Source organism: Camelus dromedarius, chromosome 35, assembly GCF_036321535.1.
Source record: "Camelus dromedarius isolate mCamDro1 chromosome 35, mCamDro1.pat, whole genome shotgun sequence".
Classification (NCBI taxonomy): Eukaryota; Metazoa; Chordata; class Mammalia; order Artiodactyla; family Camelidae; genus Camelus; species Camelus dromedarius.
In genome coordinates, this window is record NC_087470.1 from 5,548,956 (window position 1) to 5,567,788 (window position 18,833).

An 18,833-nucleotide genomic window follows, 5' to 3' on the forward strand; every position below is an offset into this window, starting at 1 on the left:
TGGAGCTAGTTCCTCCCCATATATATGTATGCAGTGGAGTTTGCAACTGAAAAGAAACTTTGTGTTCCCAACAAGCTAGGTGAAGGACGGCTTTCAAACCCACTTATCTCTCAGAACTGAGCATGTGGAGAGACGTTCGTTCATCTAGCACAAAGGGAACGGTTTGCAGGAGAAACTTTTACTCTGGATTCTCAGTCTGTTTCCTAGTGCCGGTTTGAATTTCCTGCAGTTTTCACTGTAAAAAAGAGTTGGAGCTTGAACCTCCCCATATATATGTATGGAGTGGGGTTTGCTACTGAAAAGAAACTTTGTGTTCCCAACAATCTAGGTGAAGGTCGGCTTTCATACACACTTATCTCTCAGAAATGAGCATGTGGAGAGACTTTCGTTCATCTAGCACAAAGTTAACGGGTTGCAGGTGAAACTAATTCTCTGGTTTCTCAGTCTGTTTCCTAGTGCCGGTTTGAAGTTCCTGCAGTTTTCACTGTAAAACTGAGTTGGAGCTAGTACCTCCCCATATATATGTATGGAGTGGAGTTTGCAACTGAAAAGAATCTTTGTGTTCCAAACAAGCTAGGTGAATTACGGCTTCCACACACTTATCTCTCAGAACTGAGCATGTGGAGAGACGTTCGTTCATCAAGCACAAAGGGAACGGGTTGCAGGAGAAACTTTTACTCTGGTTTCTGAGACTGTTTCCTAGTGCCGGTTTGAAGTTCCTGCAGTTTTCACTGTAAAACAGGGTTGGAGCTAGTACTTCCCCATATATATGTATAGAGTGGAATTTGCAATAGAAAAGAAACTTTGTGTTCCCAAACATCTAGTTGAAGGACGGCTTTCACACACACTTATCTCTCAGAAATGAGCATGTGGAGAGACGTTCGTTCATCTAGCACAAAGGGAAAGTGTTGCAGGAGAAACTTTTACTCTGGTTTCACAGTCTGTTTCCTAGTGCCGGTTTGAGGTTCCTCCAGTTTTCACTGCAAAACCGAGTTGGAGCTAGTACCACCACATATATATGTATGGATTGGAGTTTGCAACTGAAAAGAAACTTTGTGTTAACAACAAGCTAGGTGAAGGACGGCTTTCACACACACTTATCTCTCAGAACAGAGCATGTGGAGAGACGTTCGTTCATCTAGCACAAAGGGAACTGGTTGCAGGGGAAACATTTACTCTGGTTTCTCAGTCTGTTTCCTAGTGCCGGTTTGAATTTCCTGCAGTTTTCACTGTAAAACTGAGTTGGAGCTAGTACCTCCCCATATATATGTATGGAGAGGAGTTTGCAACTGAAAAGAATCTTTGTGTTCCAAACAAGCTAGGTGAAGTACGGCTTCCACACACTTATCTCTCAGAACTGAGCATGTGGAGAGACGTTCGTTCATCAAGCACAAAGGGAACGGGTTGCAGGAGAAACTTTTACTCTGGTTTCTGAGACTGTTTCCTAGTGCCGGTTTGAAGTTCCTGCAGTTTTCACTGTAACACAGGGTTGGAGCTAGTACTTCCCCATATATATGTATAGAGTGGAATTTGCAATAGAAAAGAAACTTTGTGTTCCCAACAAGCTAGGTGAAGGACGGCTTTCACACCCACATATCTCTCAGAAATGAGCATATGGAGAGACGTTCGTTAATCTAGCACAAAGTGAACGGGTTGCAGGAGAAACTTTTACTCTCGATTCTCAGTCTGTTTCCTAGTGCCGGTTTGAATTTCCTGCAGTTTTCACTGTAAAACGGAGTTGGAGCTTGTACCTCCACATATATATGTATGGATTGGAGTTTGCTACTGAAAAGAAACTTTGTGTTCCCAACAAGCTACGTGAAGGATGGCATTCACACACACTTATCTGTCAGAACTGAGCATGTGTAGACTTTCGTTCATCAAGCACAAAGGGAACGGGTTGCAGGAGAAACTTTTACTCTGGTTTCTCAGAATGTTTCATAGTGCCTTTTTGAATTTCCTGCAGTTTTCACTGTAAAACCGAGTTGGAGCTAGTACCTCACCATACATATTTATGGAATGGAGTTTGCAACTGAAAAGAAACTTTGTGTTCCCAACAAGGTACGTGAAGGACGGATTTCACACACACTTATCTCTCAGAACTGAGCATGTGGAGAGACGTTCGTTCATCTAGCACAAAGGAACGGGTTGCAGGAGAAACTTTTACTCTGGTTCCTCAGTCTGTTTCCTTGAGCCGTTTTGAAGTTCCTGCAATTTTCACTGTAAAACCGAGTTGGAACTTGTACGCCCCCATATATATGTATGGAGTGGAATTTGCAACTGAAAAGAAAATTTGTGTTCCCAACAAGCTAGGTGAAGTAAGGTTTTCACACACATTAAACTCTCAGAACTGAGCTTGTGGAGAGACTTTCGTTCATCTAGCACAAAGGGAACGGTTTGCAGAAGAAACTTGTACTCTGGATTCTCAGTCTGTTTCCTAGTGCCGGTTTTAAGTTCCTGCAGTTTTCACGGTAAAACCGTGTTGGAGCTAGTACCTCCCCATATATATGTATGGAGTGGAGTTTGCAAGTGAAAAGAAAGTTTGTGTTCCCAACAAGCTAGGTGAAGGTCGGCTTTCACACACACTTATCTCTCAGAAATGAGCATGTGGAGAGACGTTCGTTCATCTAGCACAAAGGGAACGGGTTGCAGGGGAAACATTTACTCTGGTTTCTCAGTCTGTTTCCTAGTGCCGGTTTGAAGTTCCTGCAGTTTTCACTGTAAATCATAGTTGGAGCTAGTACCTCCCCATATATATGTATGGATTGGAGATTGCAACTGAAAAGAATATTTGTGTTCCCAACAAGCTAGGTGAAGGACGGCTTTCACACACACATATCTCTCAGAAATGAGCATGTGGAGAGACGTTCGTTCATCTAGCACAAAAGGAACGGGTTGCAGGAGAAACTTTTACTCTGGATTCTCAGCCTGTTTCCTAGAGCAAGTTTGAAGTTCCTGCAGTTTTCACTGTAAAACCGAGTTAGAGCTAGTACCTCCCCATATATAAGTATGGAGTGGAGTTTGCAAGTGAAAAGAAACTTTGTATTCCAAACAAGCTAGGTGAAGGACGGCTTTCACACACACTAATCTCTCAGAACTGTGCATGTGGAGAGATGTTCGTTCATCTAGCACAAAGGGAACCGGTTGCAGGGGAAACTTTTACTCTGGTTTCTCAGTCTTTTTCCTAGTGCCGGTTTGAAGTTCCTGCAGTTTTCACTGTAAAACCGAGTTGGAGCTTGTACCACCCCATATATATGTATAGAGTGGAGTTTACAACTGAAAAGAAACTTTGTGTTCCCAACAAGCTATTGGAAGGACGGCTTTCACACACACTTATCTCTCAGAAATGAGCATGTGGATAGACGTTCGTTCATCTAGCACAAAAGGAACGTTTTGCAGGAGAAACTTTTACTCTGTTTTCTCAGTCTGTTTCCTAGTGCCTGTTTGAAGTTCCTGCAGTTTTCAATGTAAAACCGAGTTGCAGCTGGAATCTCCCCATATATATGTATGGAGTGGAGTTTGCAACTGAAAAGAAACTTTATGTTCCCAACAAGCTAGGTGAAGGACGGCATTCACACACACATATCCCTCAGAAATGAGCATGTGGAGAGACGTTCGTTCATCTAGCACAAAGGGAACTGGTTGCAGGAGAAAGTTTTTCTCTGGTTTCTTAGACAGTTTCCTAGTGCCGGTTTGAAATTCCTGCAGTTTTCACTGTAAAACTGAGTTGGAGCTAGTACCTCCCCATATATATGTATGGAGTGGAGTTTGCAACTGAAAAGAATCTTTGTGTTCCAAACAAGCTAGGTGAAGTACGGCTTCCACACACTTATCTCTCAGAACTGAGCATGTGGAGAGACGTTCGTTCATGAAGCACAAATGGAACGGGTTGCAGGAGCAACTTTTACTCTGGTTTCTGAGACTGTTTCCTAGTTCCGGTTTGAAGTTCCTGCAGTTTTCACTGTAAAACAGGGTTGGAGCTAGTACTTCCCCATATATATGTATAGAGTGGAATTTGCAATAGAAAAGAAACTTTGTGTTCCCAAACATCTCGTTGAAGGACGGCTTTCACACACACTTATCTCTCAGAAATGAGCATGTGGAGAGACGTTCGTTCATCTAGCACAAAGGGAAAGTGTTGCAGGAGAAACTTTTACTCTGGTTTCTCAGTCTGTTTCCTAGTGCCGGTTTGAGGTTCCTCCAGTTTTCACTGCAAAACCGAGTTGGAGCTAGTACCACCACATATATATGTATGGATTGGAGTTTGCAACTGAAAAGTAACTTTGTGTTCCCAACAAGCTAGGTGAAGGACGGCTTTCACACACACTTATCTCTCAGAACTGAGCATGTGGAGAGACGTTCGTTCATCTAGCACAAAGGGAACTTGTTGCAGGGGAAACATTTACTCTGGTTTCTCAGTCTGTTTCCTAGTGCCGGTTTGAAGTTCCTGCAGTTTTCACTGTAAAACCGAGTTGGAGCTAGTACCTCACCATATATATGTATGGAGTGGAGTTTGCAAGTGAAAAGGAACTTTGTGTTCCCAACAAGATAGGTGAAGTACGGCTTTCACACACACTTATCTCTCAGAACTGAGCATGTGTAGACTTTCGTTCATCATGCACAAAGGGAACGGGTTGCAGGAGAAATTTTTACTCTGGTTTCTCAGACTGTTTCCTAGGGCCGGTTTGATGTTCCTGCAGTTTTCACTGTAAAACCGAGTTGGAGCTAGTACCACCCAATATATATATATGGAGTGGAGTCTGCAACTGAAAAGAAACTTTGTGTTCCCAATAAGAAACGTGAAGGACGGCTTTCACACACACTTATCTCTCAGAACTGAGCATGTGGAGAGACGTTCGTTCATCTAGCACAAAAGGAACTTGTTGCAGGAGAAACTTTTACTCTGGTTTCTAAGTCTCTTTCCTAGTGCCGGTTTGAAGTTCCTGCAGTTTTCACTGTAAAACCGAGTTGGAGCTAGTACCTTCCCATATATATGTATGGAGTGGAGTTTGCAAGTGAAAAGAAACTTTGTGTTCCCAACAAGCTAGGTGAAGGACGGCTTTCACACCCACATATCTCTCAGAAATGAGCATATGGAGAGACGTTCGTTCATCTAGCACAAAGTGAACGGGTTGCAGGAGAAACTTTTACTCTCGATTTTCAGTCTGTTTCCTAGTGCCGGTTTCAATTTCCTGCAGTTTTCACTGTAAAACGGAGTTGGAGCTTGTACCTCCACATATATATGTATGGATTGGAGTTTGCTACTGAAAAGAAACTATGTGTTCCCAAGAAGCTAGGTGAAGGACGGCTTTCACACACACTTATCTCTCAGAACTGAGCATGTGGAGAGACGTTCGTTCATCTAGCACAAAGTTAACGGGTTGCAGTGGAAACTTTTCCTCTGGTATCTCTGTCTGTTTCCTAGTGCCGGTTTGAAGTTCCTGCAGTTTTCACTGTAAAACCGAGTTGGAGCTCGTACTTCCCCATGTATATATATGGAGTGGAGTTTGCAAGTGAAAAGAAAATTTGTGTTCCAAACAAGCTAGGTGAAGTACGGCTTTCACACACACTTATATCTCAGAACTGAGCATGTGGAGAGACGTTCGTTCATCTAGCACAAAGGGAACGGGTTGCAGGAGAAAATTTTACTCTGGTTTCCCAGCCTGTTTCCTAGTGCCGGTTTCAAGTTCCTGCAGTTTTCACTGTAAAACCGAGTTGGAGCTAGTACTTCCCAATATATATGTATGGAGTGGAATTTGCAACTGAAAAGAAACTTTGTGTTCCCAACAAGCTAGGTGAAGGACGGGTTTCACACACAATTATCTCTCAGAAATGAGCATGTGGAGAGACATTCGTTCATCTAGCACAAAGGAACGGGTTGCAGGAGAAACTTTTACTCTGGTTTCTCAGTCTGTTTCCTAGTGCCGGTTTGAAGTTCCTCCAGATTTCACTGCAAAACCGAGTTGGAGCTAGTACCACCACATATATATGTATGGAGTGGAGTTTGCAAGTGAAAAGAAACTTTGTATTCCAAACAAGCTAGGAGAAGGACGGCTTTCACACACACTAATCTCTCAGAACTGAGCATGTGGAGAGATGTTCGTTCATCTAGCACAAAGGGAACCGGTTGCAGGGGAAACTTTTACTCTGGTTTCTCAGTCTTTTTCCTAGTGCTGGTTTGAAGTTCCTGCAGTTTTCACTGTAAAACCGAGTTGGAGCTAGTACCACCCCATATGTATGTATAGAGTGGAGTTTACAACTGAAAAGAAACTTTGTGTTCCCAACAAGCTAAGTGAAGGACGGCTTTCACACACACATATCCCTCAGAAATGAGCATCTGGAGAGACGTTCGTTCATCTAGCACAAAGGGAACTGGTTGCAGGAGAAAGTTTTTCTCTGGTTTCTTAGACTGTTTCCTAGTGCCGGTTTGAATTTCCTGCATTTTTCACTGTAAAACAGGTTTGGAGCTAGCACTTCCCCATATATATGTATGGAGTGGAGTTTGCAAGTGAAAAGAAACTTTGTGTTCCCAAACATCTAGTTGAAGAACGGCTTTCACACACACTTATCTCTCAGATATGAGCATGTGGAGAGACGTTCGTTCATCTAGCACAAAGGGAACTGGTTGCAGGAGAAATTTTTACTCTGGTTTCTCAGACTGTTTCCTAGGGCCGGTTTGAAGTTCCTGCAGTTTTCACTGTAAAACCGAGTTGGAGCTAGTACCACCCAATATATATATATGGAGTGGAGTCTGCAACTGAAAAGAAACTTTGTGTTCCCAATAAGGAACGTGAAGGACGGCTTTCACACACACTTATCTCTCAGAACTGAGCATGTGGAGAGACGTTCGTTCATCTAGCACAAAAGGAACTTGTTGCAGGGGAAACTTTTACTCTGGTTTCTAAGTCTCTTTCCTAGTGCCGGTTTGAATTTCCTGCAGTTTTCACTGTAAAACCGAGTTGGAGCTAATACCTTCCCATATATATGTATGGAGTGGTGTTTGCAAGTGAAAAGAAACTTTGTGTTCCCAACAAGCTAGGTGAAGGACGGCTTTCACACCCACATATCTCTCAGAAATGAGCATATGGAGAGACGTTCGTTCATCTAGCACAAAGTGAACGGGTTGCAGGAGAAACCTTTACTCTCGATTCTCAGTCTGTTTCCTAGTGCCGGTTTCAATTTCCTGCAGTTTTCACTGTAAAACGGAGTTGGAGCTTGTACCTCCACATATATATGTATGGATTGGAGTTTGCTACTGAAAAGAAACTATGTGTTCCCAACAAGCTAGGTGAAGGACGGCTTTCACACACACTTATCTCTCAGAACTGAGCATGTGGAGAGACGTTCGTTCATCTAGCACAAAGGGAACGGGTTGCAGGAGAAAATTTTACTCTGGTTTCTCAGCCTGTTTCCTAGTGCCGGTTTCAAGTTCCTGCAGTTTTCACTGTAAAACCGAGTTGGAGCTAGTACTTCCCAATATATATGTATGGAGTGGAATTTGCAACTGAAAGGAAACTTTGTGTTCCCAACAAGCTAGGTGAAGGACGGCTTTCACACACACTTATCTCTCAGAACTTAGCATGTGGAGAGACGTTCGTTCATCAAGCACAAAGGGAACGGGTTGCTGGAGAAACTTTTACTCTGGTTTCTGAGACTGTTTCCTAGTGCCGTTTTGAAGTTCCTGCAGTTTTCACTCTAAAACCGAGTTGGAGCTAGTACCACCCCATATATATGTATGGAATGGTGTTTGCAACTGAAAAGAAACTTTGTGTTCCCAACAAGGTACGTGAAGGTCGGCTTTCACACACACTTATCTCTCAGAACTTAGCATGTGGAGAGACGTTCTTTCATCTAGCATAAAAGGAACTGTTTGCAGGGGAAACTATTACTCTGGTTTCTAAGTCTCTTTCCTAGTGCCGGTTTGAATTTCCTGCAGTTTTCACTGTAAAACCGAGTTGGAGCTAGTACCTTCCCATATATATGTATGGAGTGGAGTTTGCAACTGAAAAGAAACTTTGTGTTCCCAACAAGCTAGGTGAAGGACGGCTTTCACACACACTAATCTCTCAGAACTGAGCATGTGGAGAGACGTTCGTTCATCTAGCACAAAAGGAACGGGTTGCAGGAGAAACTTTTTCTCTGGTTTCTCAGTCTTTTTCCTAGTGCCGGTTTGAAGTTCCTGCAGGTTTCACTGCAAAACCGAGTTGGAGCTAGTACTTCCCCATATATATGTATGGAGTGGGTTTGCAAGTGAAAAGAAACTTTGTGTTCCCAACAAGCTAGGTGAAGGACGGGTTTCACACACACTTATCTCTCAGAAATGAGCATGTAGAGAGACATTCGTTCATCTAGCACAAAGGGAACGGGTTGCAGGAGAAACTTTTACTCTGGTTTCTCAGTCTGTTTCCTAGTGGCGGTTTGAAGTTCCTCCAGATTTCACTGCAAAACCGAGTTGGAGCTAGTACCACCACATATATATGTATGGAGTGGAGTTTGCAAGTGAAAAGAAACTTTGTATTCCAAACAAGCTAGGAGAAGGACGGCTTTCACACACACTAATCTCTCAGAACTGAGCATGTGGAGGGATGTTCGTTCATCTAGCACAAAGGGAACCGGTTGCAGGGGAAACTTTTACTCTGGTTTCTCAGTCTTTTTCCTAGTGCCGGTTTGAAGTTCCTGCAGTTTTCACTGTAAAACCGAGTTGGAGCTAGTACCACCCCATATATATGTATAGAGTGGAGTTTACAACTGAAAAGAAACTTTGTGTTCCCAACAAGCTAAGTGAAGGACGGCTTTCACACACACATATCCCTCAGAAATGAGCATCTGGAGAGACGTTCGTTCATCTAGCACAAAGGGAACTGGTTGCAGGAGAAAGTTTTTCTCTGGTTTCTTAGACTTTTTCCTAGTGCCGGTTTGAAGTTCCTGCAGTTTTCACTGTAAAACAGGTTTGGAGCTAGCACTTCCCCATATATATGTATGGAGTGGAGTTTGCAAGTGAAAAGAAACTTTGTGTTCCCAAACATCTAGTTGAAGAACGGCTTTCACACACAATTATCTCTCAGATATGAGCATGTGGAGAGACGTTCGTTCATCTAGCACAAAGGGAACTGGTTGCAGGAGAAATTTTTACTCTGGTTTCTCAGACTGTTTCCTAGGGCCGGTTTGAAGTTCCTGCAGTTTTCACTGTAAAACCGAGTTGGAGCTAGTACCACCCACTATATATATATGGAGTGGAGTCTGCAACTGAAAAGAAACTTTGTGTTCCCAATAAGGAACGTGAAGGACGGCTTTCACACACACTTATCTCTCAGAACTGAGCATGTGGAGAGACGTTCGTTCATCTAGCACAAAAGGAAATTGTTGCAGGGGAAACTTTTACTCTGGTTTCTAAGTCTCTTTCCTAGTGCCGGTTTGAAGTTCCTGCAGTTTTCACTGTAAAACGGAGTTGGAGCTTGTACCTCCACATATATATGTATGGATTGGAGTTTGCTACTGAAAAGAAACTATGTGTTCCCAACAAGCTAGGTGAAGGACGGCTTTCACACACACTTATCTCTCAGAACTGAGCATGTGGAGAGACGTTCGTTCATCTAGCACAAATTTAACGGGTTGCAGTGGAAACTTTTTCTCTGGTATCTCTGTCTGTTTCCTAGTGCCGGTTTGAAGTTCCTGCAGTTTTCACTGTAAAACCGAGTTGGAGCTCGTACTTCCCCATGTATATATATGGATTGGAGTTTGCAAGTGAAAAGAAAATTTGTGTTCCAAACAAGCTAGGTGAAGTACGGCTTTCACACACACTTATCTCTCAGAACTGAGCATGTGGAGAGACGTTCGTTCATCTAGCACAAAGGGAACGGGTTGCAGGAGAAATTTTTACTCTGGTTTCTCAGACTGTTTCCTAGGGCCGGTTTGAAGTTCCTGCAATTTTCACTGTAAAACCGAGTTGGAGCTAGTACCACCCAATATATATATATGGAGTGGAGTCTGCAACTGAAAAGAAACTTTGTGTTCCCAATAAGGAACGTGAAGGACGGCTTTCACACACACTTATCTCTCAGAACTGAGCATGTGGAGAGACGTTCGTTCATCTAGCACAAAAGGAACTTGTTGCAGGGGAAACTTTTACTCTGGTTTCTAAGTCTCTTTCCTAGTGCCGGTTTGAATTTCCTGCAGTTTTCACTGTAAAACCGAGTTGGAGCTAATACCTTCCCATATATATGTATGGAGTGGAGTTTGCAAGTGAAAAGAAACTTTGTGTTCCCAACAAGCTAGGTGAAGGACGGCTTTCACACCCACATATCTCTCAGAAATGAGCATATGGAGAGACGTTCGTTCATCTAGCACAAAGTGAACGGGTTGCAGGAGAAACCTTTACTCTCGATTCTCAGTCTGTTTCCTAGTGCCGGTTTCAATTTCCTGCAGTTTTCACTGTAAAACGGAGTTGGAGCTTGTACCTCCACATATATATGTATGGATTGGAGTTTGCTACTGAAAAGAAACTATGTGTTCCCAACAAGCTAGGTGAAGGACGGCTTTCACACACACTTATCTCTCAGAACTGAGCATGTGGAGAGACGTTCGTTCATCTAGCACAAAGGGAACGGGTTGCAGGAGAAAATTTTACTCTGGTTTCTCAGCCTGTTTCCTAGTGCCGGTTTCAAGTTCCTGCAGTTTTCACTGTAAAACCGAGTTGGAGCTAGTACTTCCCAATATATATGTATGGAGTGGAATTTGCAACTGAAAGGAAACTTTGTGTTCCCAACAAGCTAGGTGAAGGACGGCTTTCACACACACTTATCTCTCAGAACTTAGCATGTGGAGAGACGTTCGTTCATCAAGCACAAAGGGAACGGGTTGCTGGAGAAACTTTTACTCTGGTTTCTGAGACTGTTTCCTAGTGCCGTTTTGAAGTTCCTGCAGTTTTCACTCTAAAACCGAGTTGGAGCTAGTACCACCCCATATATATGTATGGAATGGTGTTTGCAACTGAAAAGAAACTTTGTGTTCCCAACAAGGTACGTGAAGGTCGGCTTTCACACACACTTATCTCTCAGAACTTAGCATGTGGAGAGACGTTCTTTCATCTAGCATAAAAGGAACTGTTTGCAGGGGAAACTATTACTCTGGTTTCTAAGTCTCTTTCCTAGTGCCGGTTTGAATTTCCTGCAGTTTTCACTGTAAAACCGAGTTGGAGCTAGTACCTTCCCATATATATGTATGGAGTGGAGTTTGCAACTGAAAAGAAACTTTGTGTTCCCAACAAGCTAGGTGAAGGACGGCTTTCACACACACTAATCTCTCAGAACTGAGCATGTGGAGAGACGTTCGTTCATGTAGCACAAAAGGAACGGGTTGCAGGAGAAACTTTTTCTCTGGTTTCTCAGTCTTTTTCCTAGTGCCGGTTTGAAGTTCCTGCAGGTTTCACTGCAAAACCGAGTTGGAGCTAGTACTTCCCCATATATATGTATGGAGTGGGTTTGCAAGTGAAAAGAAACTTTGTGTTCCCAACAAGCTAGGTGAAGGACGGGTTTCACACACACTTATCTCTCAGAAATGAGCATGTGGAGAGACATTCGTTCATCTAGCACAAAGGGAACGGGTTGCAGGAGAAACTTTTACTCTGGTTTCTCAGTCTGTTTCCTAGTGCCGGTTTGAAGTTCCTCCAGATTTCACTGCAAAACCGAGTTGGAGCTAGTACCACCACATATATATGTATGGAGTGGAGTTTGCAAGTGAAAAGAAACTTTGTATTCCAAACAAGCTAGGAGAAGGACGGCTTTCACACACACTAATCTCTCAGAACTGAGCATGTGGAGGGATGTTCGTTCATCTAGCACAAAGGGAACCGGTTGCAGGGGAAACTTTTACTCTGGTTTCTCAGTCTTTTTCCTAGTGCCGGTTTGAAGTTCCTGCAGTTTTCACTGTAAAACCGAGTTGGAGCTAGTACCACCCCATATATATGTATAGAGTGGAGTTTACAACTGAAAAGAAACTTTGTGTTCCCAACAAGCTAAGTGAAGGACGGCTTTCACACACACATATCCCTCAGAAATGAGCATCTGGAGAGACGTTCGTTCATCTAGCACAAAGGGAACTGGTTGCAGGAGAAAGTTTTTCTCTGGTTTCTTAGACTTTTTCCTAGTGCCGGTTTGAAGTTCCTGCAGTTTTCACTGTAAAACAGGTTTGGAGCTAGCACTTCCCCATATATATGTATGGAGTGGAGTTTGCAAGTGAAAAGAAACTTTGTGTTCCCAAACATCTAGTTGAAGAACGGCTTTCACACACAATTATCTCTCAGATATGAGCATGTGGAGAGACGTTCGTTCATCTAGCACAAAGGGAACTGGTTGCAGGAGAAATTTTTACTCTGGTTTCTCAGACTGTTTCCTAGGGCCGGTTTGAAGTTCCTGCAGTTTTCACTGTAAAACCGAGTTGGAGCTAGTACCACCCAATATATATATATGGAGTGGAGTCTGCAACTGAAAAGAAACTTTGTGTTCCCAATAAGGAACGTGAAGGACGGCTTTCACACACACTTATCTCTCAGAACTGAGCATGTGGAGAGACGTTCGTTCATCTAGCACAAAAGGAAATTGTTGCAGGGGAAACTTTTACTCTGGTTTCTAAGTCTCTTTCCTAGTGCCGGTTTGAAGTTCCTGCAGTTTTCACTGTAAAACGGAGTTGGAGCTTGTACCTCCACATATATATGTATGGATTGGAGTTTGCTACTGAAAAGAAACTATGTGTTCCCAACAAGCTAGGTGAAGGACGGCTTTCACACACACTTATCTCTCAGAACTGAGCATGTGGAGAGACGTTCGTTCATCTAGCACAAATTTAACGGGTTGCAGTGGAAACTTTTTCTCTGGTATCTCTGTCTGTTTCCTAGTGCCGGTTTGAAGTTCCTGCAGTTTTCACTGTAAAACCGAGTTGGAGCTCGTACTTCCCCATGTATATATATGGATTGGAGTTTGCAAGTGAAAAGAAAATTTGTGTTCCAAACAAGCTAGGTGAAGTACGGCTTTCACACACACTTATCTCTCAGAACTGAGCATGTGGAGAGACGTTCGTTCATCTAGCACAAAGGGAACGGGTTGCAGGAGAAAATTTTACTCTGGTTTCTCAGCCTGTTTCCTAGTGCCGGTTTCAAGTTCCTGCAGTTTTCACTGTAAAACCGAGTTGGAGCTAGTACTTCCCAATATATATGTATGGAGTGGAATTTGCAACTGAAAAGAAACTTTGTGTTCCCAACAAGCTAGGTGAAGGACGGCTTTCACACACACTTATCTCTCAGAAATGAGCATGTGGATAGACGTTCGTTCATCAAGCACAAAGGGAACGGGTTGCAGGGGAAACTTTTACTCTGGTTTCTGAGACTGTTTCCTAGTGCCGTTTTGAAGTTCCTGCAGTTATCACTCTAAAACCGAGTTGGAGCTAGTACCACCCCATATATATGTATGGAGTGGTGTTTGCAACTGAAAAGAAACTTTGTGTTCCCAACAAGGTACGTGAAGGACGGCTTTCACACACACTTATCTCTCAGATCTTAGCATGTGGAGAGACGTTCTTTCATCTAGCATAAAAGGAACTGGTTGCAGGGGAAACTATTACTCTGGTTTCTAAGTTTCTTTCCTAGTGCCGGTTTGAATTTCCTGCAGTTTTCACTGTAAAACCGAGTTGGAGCTAGTACCTTCCCATATATATGTATGGAGTGGAGTTTGCAACTGAAAAAAAACTTTGTGTTCCCAACAAGCTAGGTGAAGGACGGCTTTCACACACACTAATCTCTCAGAACTGAGCATGTGGAGAGACGTTCGTTCATCTAGCACAAAAAGAACGGGTTGCAGGAGAAACTTTTTCTCTGGTTTCTCAGTCTTTTTCCTAGTGCCGGTTTGAAGTTCCTGCAGGTTTCACTGCAAAACCGAGTTGGAGCTAGTACTTCCCCATATATATGTATGGAGTGGGTTTGCAAGTGGAAAGAAACTTTGTGTTCCCAACAAGCTAGGTGAAGGACGGGTTTCACACACACTTATCTCTCAGAAATGAGCATGTGGAGAGACATTCGTTCATCTAGCACAAAGGGAACGGGTTGCAGGAGAAACTTTTACTCTGGTTTCTCAGTCTGTTTCCTAGTGCCGGTTTGAAGTTCCTCCAGTTTTCACTGCAAAACCGAGTTGGAGCTAGTACCACCACATATATATGTATGGAGTGGAGTTTGCAAGTGAAAAGAAACTTTGTATTCCAAACAAGCTAGGAGAAGGACGGCTTTCACACACACTAATCTCTCAGAACTGTGCATGTGGAGAGATATTCGTTCATCTAGCACAAAGGGAACCGGTTGCAGGGGAAACTTTTACTCTGGTTTCTCAGTCTTTTTCCTAGTGCCGGTTTGAAGTTCCTGCAGTTTTCACTGTAAAACCGAGTTGGATATAGTACCACCCCATATATATGTATAGAGTGGATTTTACAACTGAAAAGAAACTTTGTGTTCCCAACAAGCTATTGGAAGGACGGCTTTCACACACACTTATCTCTCAGAAATGAGCATGTGGAGAGACGTTCGTTCATCTAGCACAAAAGGAACGTTTTGCTGGAGAAACTTTTACTCTGTTTTCTCAGTCTGTTTCCTAGTGCCGGTTAGAAGTTCTTGCAGTTTTCAATGTAAAACCGAGTTGCAGCTAGAACCTCCCCATATATATGTATGGAGTGGAGTTTGCAACTGAATAGAAACTTTGTGTTCCCAACAAGCTAAGTGAAGGACGGCTTTCACACACACATATCCCTCAGAAATGAGCATCTGGAGAGACGTTCGTTCATCTAGCACAAAGGGAACTGGTTGTAGGAGAAAGTTTTTCTCTGGTTTCTTAGACTGTTTCCTAGTGCCGGTTTGAAGTTCCTGCAGTTTTCACTGTAAAACAGGTTTGGAGCTAGCACTTCCCCATATATATGTATGGAGTGGAGTTGGCAAGTGAAAAGAAACTTTGTGTTCCCAAACATCTAGTTGAAGAACGGCTTTCACACACACTTATCTCTCAGATATGAGCATGTGGAGAGACGTTCGTTCATCTAGCACAAAGTGAAAGGGTTGCAGGAGAAACTTTTACTCTGTTTTCTCAGTCTGTTTCCTAGTGCCGGTTTGATGTTCCTGCAGATTTCACTGTGAAATAGAGTTGGAGCTAGTACCTCCCCATATATATGTATGGAGTGGAGTTTGCAAGTGAAAAAAACTTTGTATTCCAAACAAGCTAGGAGAAGGACGGCTTTCACACACACTAATCTCTCAGAACTGAGCATGTGGAGAGATGTTCGTTCATCTAGCACAAAGGGAACCGGTTGCAGGGGAAACTTTTACTCTGGTTTCTCAGTCTTTTTCCTAGTGCCGGTTTGAAGTTCCTGCAGTTTTCACTGTAAAACCGAGTTGGAGCTAGTACCACCCCATATATATGTATAGAGTGGAGTTTACAACTGAAAAGAAACTTTGTGTTCCCAACAAGCTAAGTGAAGGACGGCTTTCACACACACATATCCCTCAGAAATGAGCATCTGGAGAGACGTTCGTTCATCTAGCACAAAGGGAACTGGTTGCAGGAGAAAGTTTTTCTCTGGTTTCTTAGACTTTTTCCTAGTGCCGGTTTGAAGTTCCTGCAGTTTTCACTGTAAAACAGGTTTGGAGCTAGCACTTCCCCATATATATGTATGGAGTGGAGTTTGCAAGTGAAAAGAAACTTTGTGTTCCCAAACATCTAGTTGAAGAACGGCTTTCACACACAATTATCTCTCAGATATGAGCATGTGGAGAGACGTTCGTTCATCTAGCACAAAAGGAACTGGTTGCAGGAGAAATTTTTACTCTGGTTTCTCAGACTGTTTCCTAGGGCCGGTTTGAAGTTCCTGCAGTTTTCACTGTAAAACCGAGTTGGAGCTAGTACCACCCAATATATATATATGGAGTGGAGTCTGCAACTGAAAAGAAACTTTGTGTTCCCAATAAGGAACGTGAAGGACGGCTTTCACACACACTTATCTCTCAGAACTGAGCATGTGGAGAGACGTTCGTTCATCTAGCACAAAAGGAAATTGTTGCAGGGGAAACTTTTACTCTGGTTTCTAAGTCTCTTTCCTAGTGCCGGTTTGAAGTTCCTGCAGTTTTCACTGTAAAACGGAGTTGGAGCTTGTACCTCCACATATATATGTATGGATTGGAGTTTGCTACTGAAAAGAAACTATGTGTTCCCAACAAGCTAGGTGAAGGACGGCTTTCACACACACTTATCTCTCAGAACTGAGCATGTGGAGAGACGTTCGTTCATCTAGCACAAATTTAACGGGTTGCAGTGGAAACTTTTTCTCTGGTATCTCTGTCTGTTTCCTAGTGCCGGTTTGAAGTTCCTGCAGTTTTCACTGTAAAACCGAGTTGGAGCTCGTACTTCCCCATGTATATATATGGATTGGAGTTTGCAAGTGAAAAGAAAATTTGTGTTCCAAACAAGCTAGGTGAAGTACGGCTTTCACACACACTTATCTCTCAGAACTGAGCATGTGGAGAGACGTTCGTTCATCTAGCAAAAAGGGAACGGGTTGCAGGAGAAAATTTTACTCTGGTTTCTCAGCCTGTTTCCTAGTGCCGGTTTCAAGTTCCTGCAGTTTTCACTGTAAAACCGAGTTGGAGCTAGTACTTCCCAATATATATGTATGGAGTGGAATTTGCAACTGAAAAGAAACTTTGTGTTCCCAACAAGCTAGGTGAAGGACGGCTTTCACACACACTTATCTCTCAGAAATGAGCATGTGGATAGACGTTCGTTCATCAAGCACAAAGGGAACGGGTTGCAGGAGAAACTTTTACTCTGGTTTCTGAGACTGTTTCCTAGTGCCGTTTTGAAGTTCCTGCAGTTTTCACTCTAAAACCGAGTTGGAGCTAGTACCACCCCATATATATGTATGGAGTGGTGTTTGCAACTGAAAAGAAACTTTGTGTTCCCAACAAGGTACGTGAAGGACGGCTTTCACACACACTTATCTCTCAGAACTTAGCATGTGGAGAGACGTTCTTTCATCTAGCATAAAAGGAACTGGTTGCAGGGGAAACTATTACTCTGGTTTCTAAGTCTCTTTCCTAGTGCCGGTTTGAATTTCCTGCAGTTTTCACTGTAAAACCGAGTTGGAGCTAGTACCTTCCCATATATATGTATGGAGTGGAGTTTGCAACTGAATAGAAACTTTGTGTTCCCAACAAGCTAAGTGAAGGACGGCTTTCACACACACATATCCCTCAGAAATGAGCATCTGGAGAGACGTTCGTTCATCTAGCACAAAGGGAACTGGTTGTAGGAGAAAGTTTTTCTCTGGTTTCTTAGACTGTTTCCTAGTGCCGGTTTGAAGTTCCTGCAGTTTTCACTGTAAAACAGGTTTGGAGCTAGCACTTCCCCATATATATGTATGGAGTGGAGTTGGCAAGTGAAAAGAAACTTTGTGTTCCCAAACATCTAGTTGAAGAACGGCTTTCACACACACTTATCTCTCAGATATGAGCATGTGGAGAGACGTTCGTTCATCTAGCACAAAGGGAACGGGTTGCAGGAGAAAATTTTACTCTGGTTTCTCAGCCTGTTTCCTAGTGCCGGTTTCAAGTTCCTGCAGTTTTCACTGTAAAACCGAGTTGGAGCTAGTACTTCCCAATATATATGTATGGAGTGGAATTTGCAACTGAAAAGAAACTTTGTGTTCCCAACAAGCTAGGTGAAGGACGGCTTTCACACACACTTATCTCTCAGAAATGAGCATGTGGATAGACGTTCGTTCATCAAGCACAAAGGGAACGGGTTGCAGGAGAAACTTTTACTCTGGTTTCTGAGACTGTTTCCTAGTGCCGTTTTGAAGTTCCTGCAGTTTTCACTCTAAAACCGAGTTGGAGCTAGTACCACCCCATATATATGTATGGAGTGGTGTTTGCAACTGAAAAGAAACTTTGTGTTCCCAACAAGGTACGTGAAGGACGGCTTTCACACACACTTATCTCTCAGAACTTAGCATGTGGAGAGACGTTCTTTCATCTAGCATAAAAGGAACTGGTTGCAGGGGAAACTATTACTCTGGTTTCTAAGTCTCTTTCCTAGTGCCGGTTTGAATTTCCTGCAGTTTTCACTGTAAAACCGAGTTGGAGCTAGTACCTTCCCATATATATGTATGGAGTGGAGTTTGCAACTGAATAGAAACTTTGTGTTCCCAACAAGCTAAGTGAAGGACGGCTTTCACACACACATATCCCTCAGAAATGAGCATCTGGAGAGACGTTCGTTCATCTAGCACAAAGGGAACTGGTTGTAGGAGAAAGTTTTTCTCTGGTTTCTTAGACTGTTTCCTAGTGCCGGTTTGAAGTTCCTGCAGTTTTCACTGTAAAACAGGTTTGGAGCTAGCACTTCCCCATATATATGTATGGAGTGGAGTTGGCAAGTGAAAAGAAACTTTGTGTTCCCAAACATCTAGTTGAAGAACGGCTTTCACACACACTTATCTCTCAGATATGAGCATGTGGAGAGACGTTCGTTCATCTAGCACAAAGTGAAAGGGTTGCAGGAGAAACTTTTACTCTGTTTTCTCAGTCTGTTTCCTAGTGCCGGTTTGATGTTCCTGCAGATTTCACTGTGAAATAGAGTTGGAGCTAGTACCTCCCCATATATATGTATGGAGTGGAGTTTGCAAGTGAAAAAAACTTTGTATTCCAAACAAGCTAGGAGAAGGACGGCTTTCACACACACTAATCTCTCAGAACTGAGCATGTGGAGAGATGTTCGTTCATCTAGCACAAAGGGAACCGGTTGCAGGGGAAA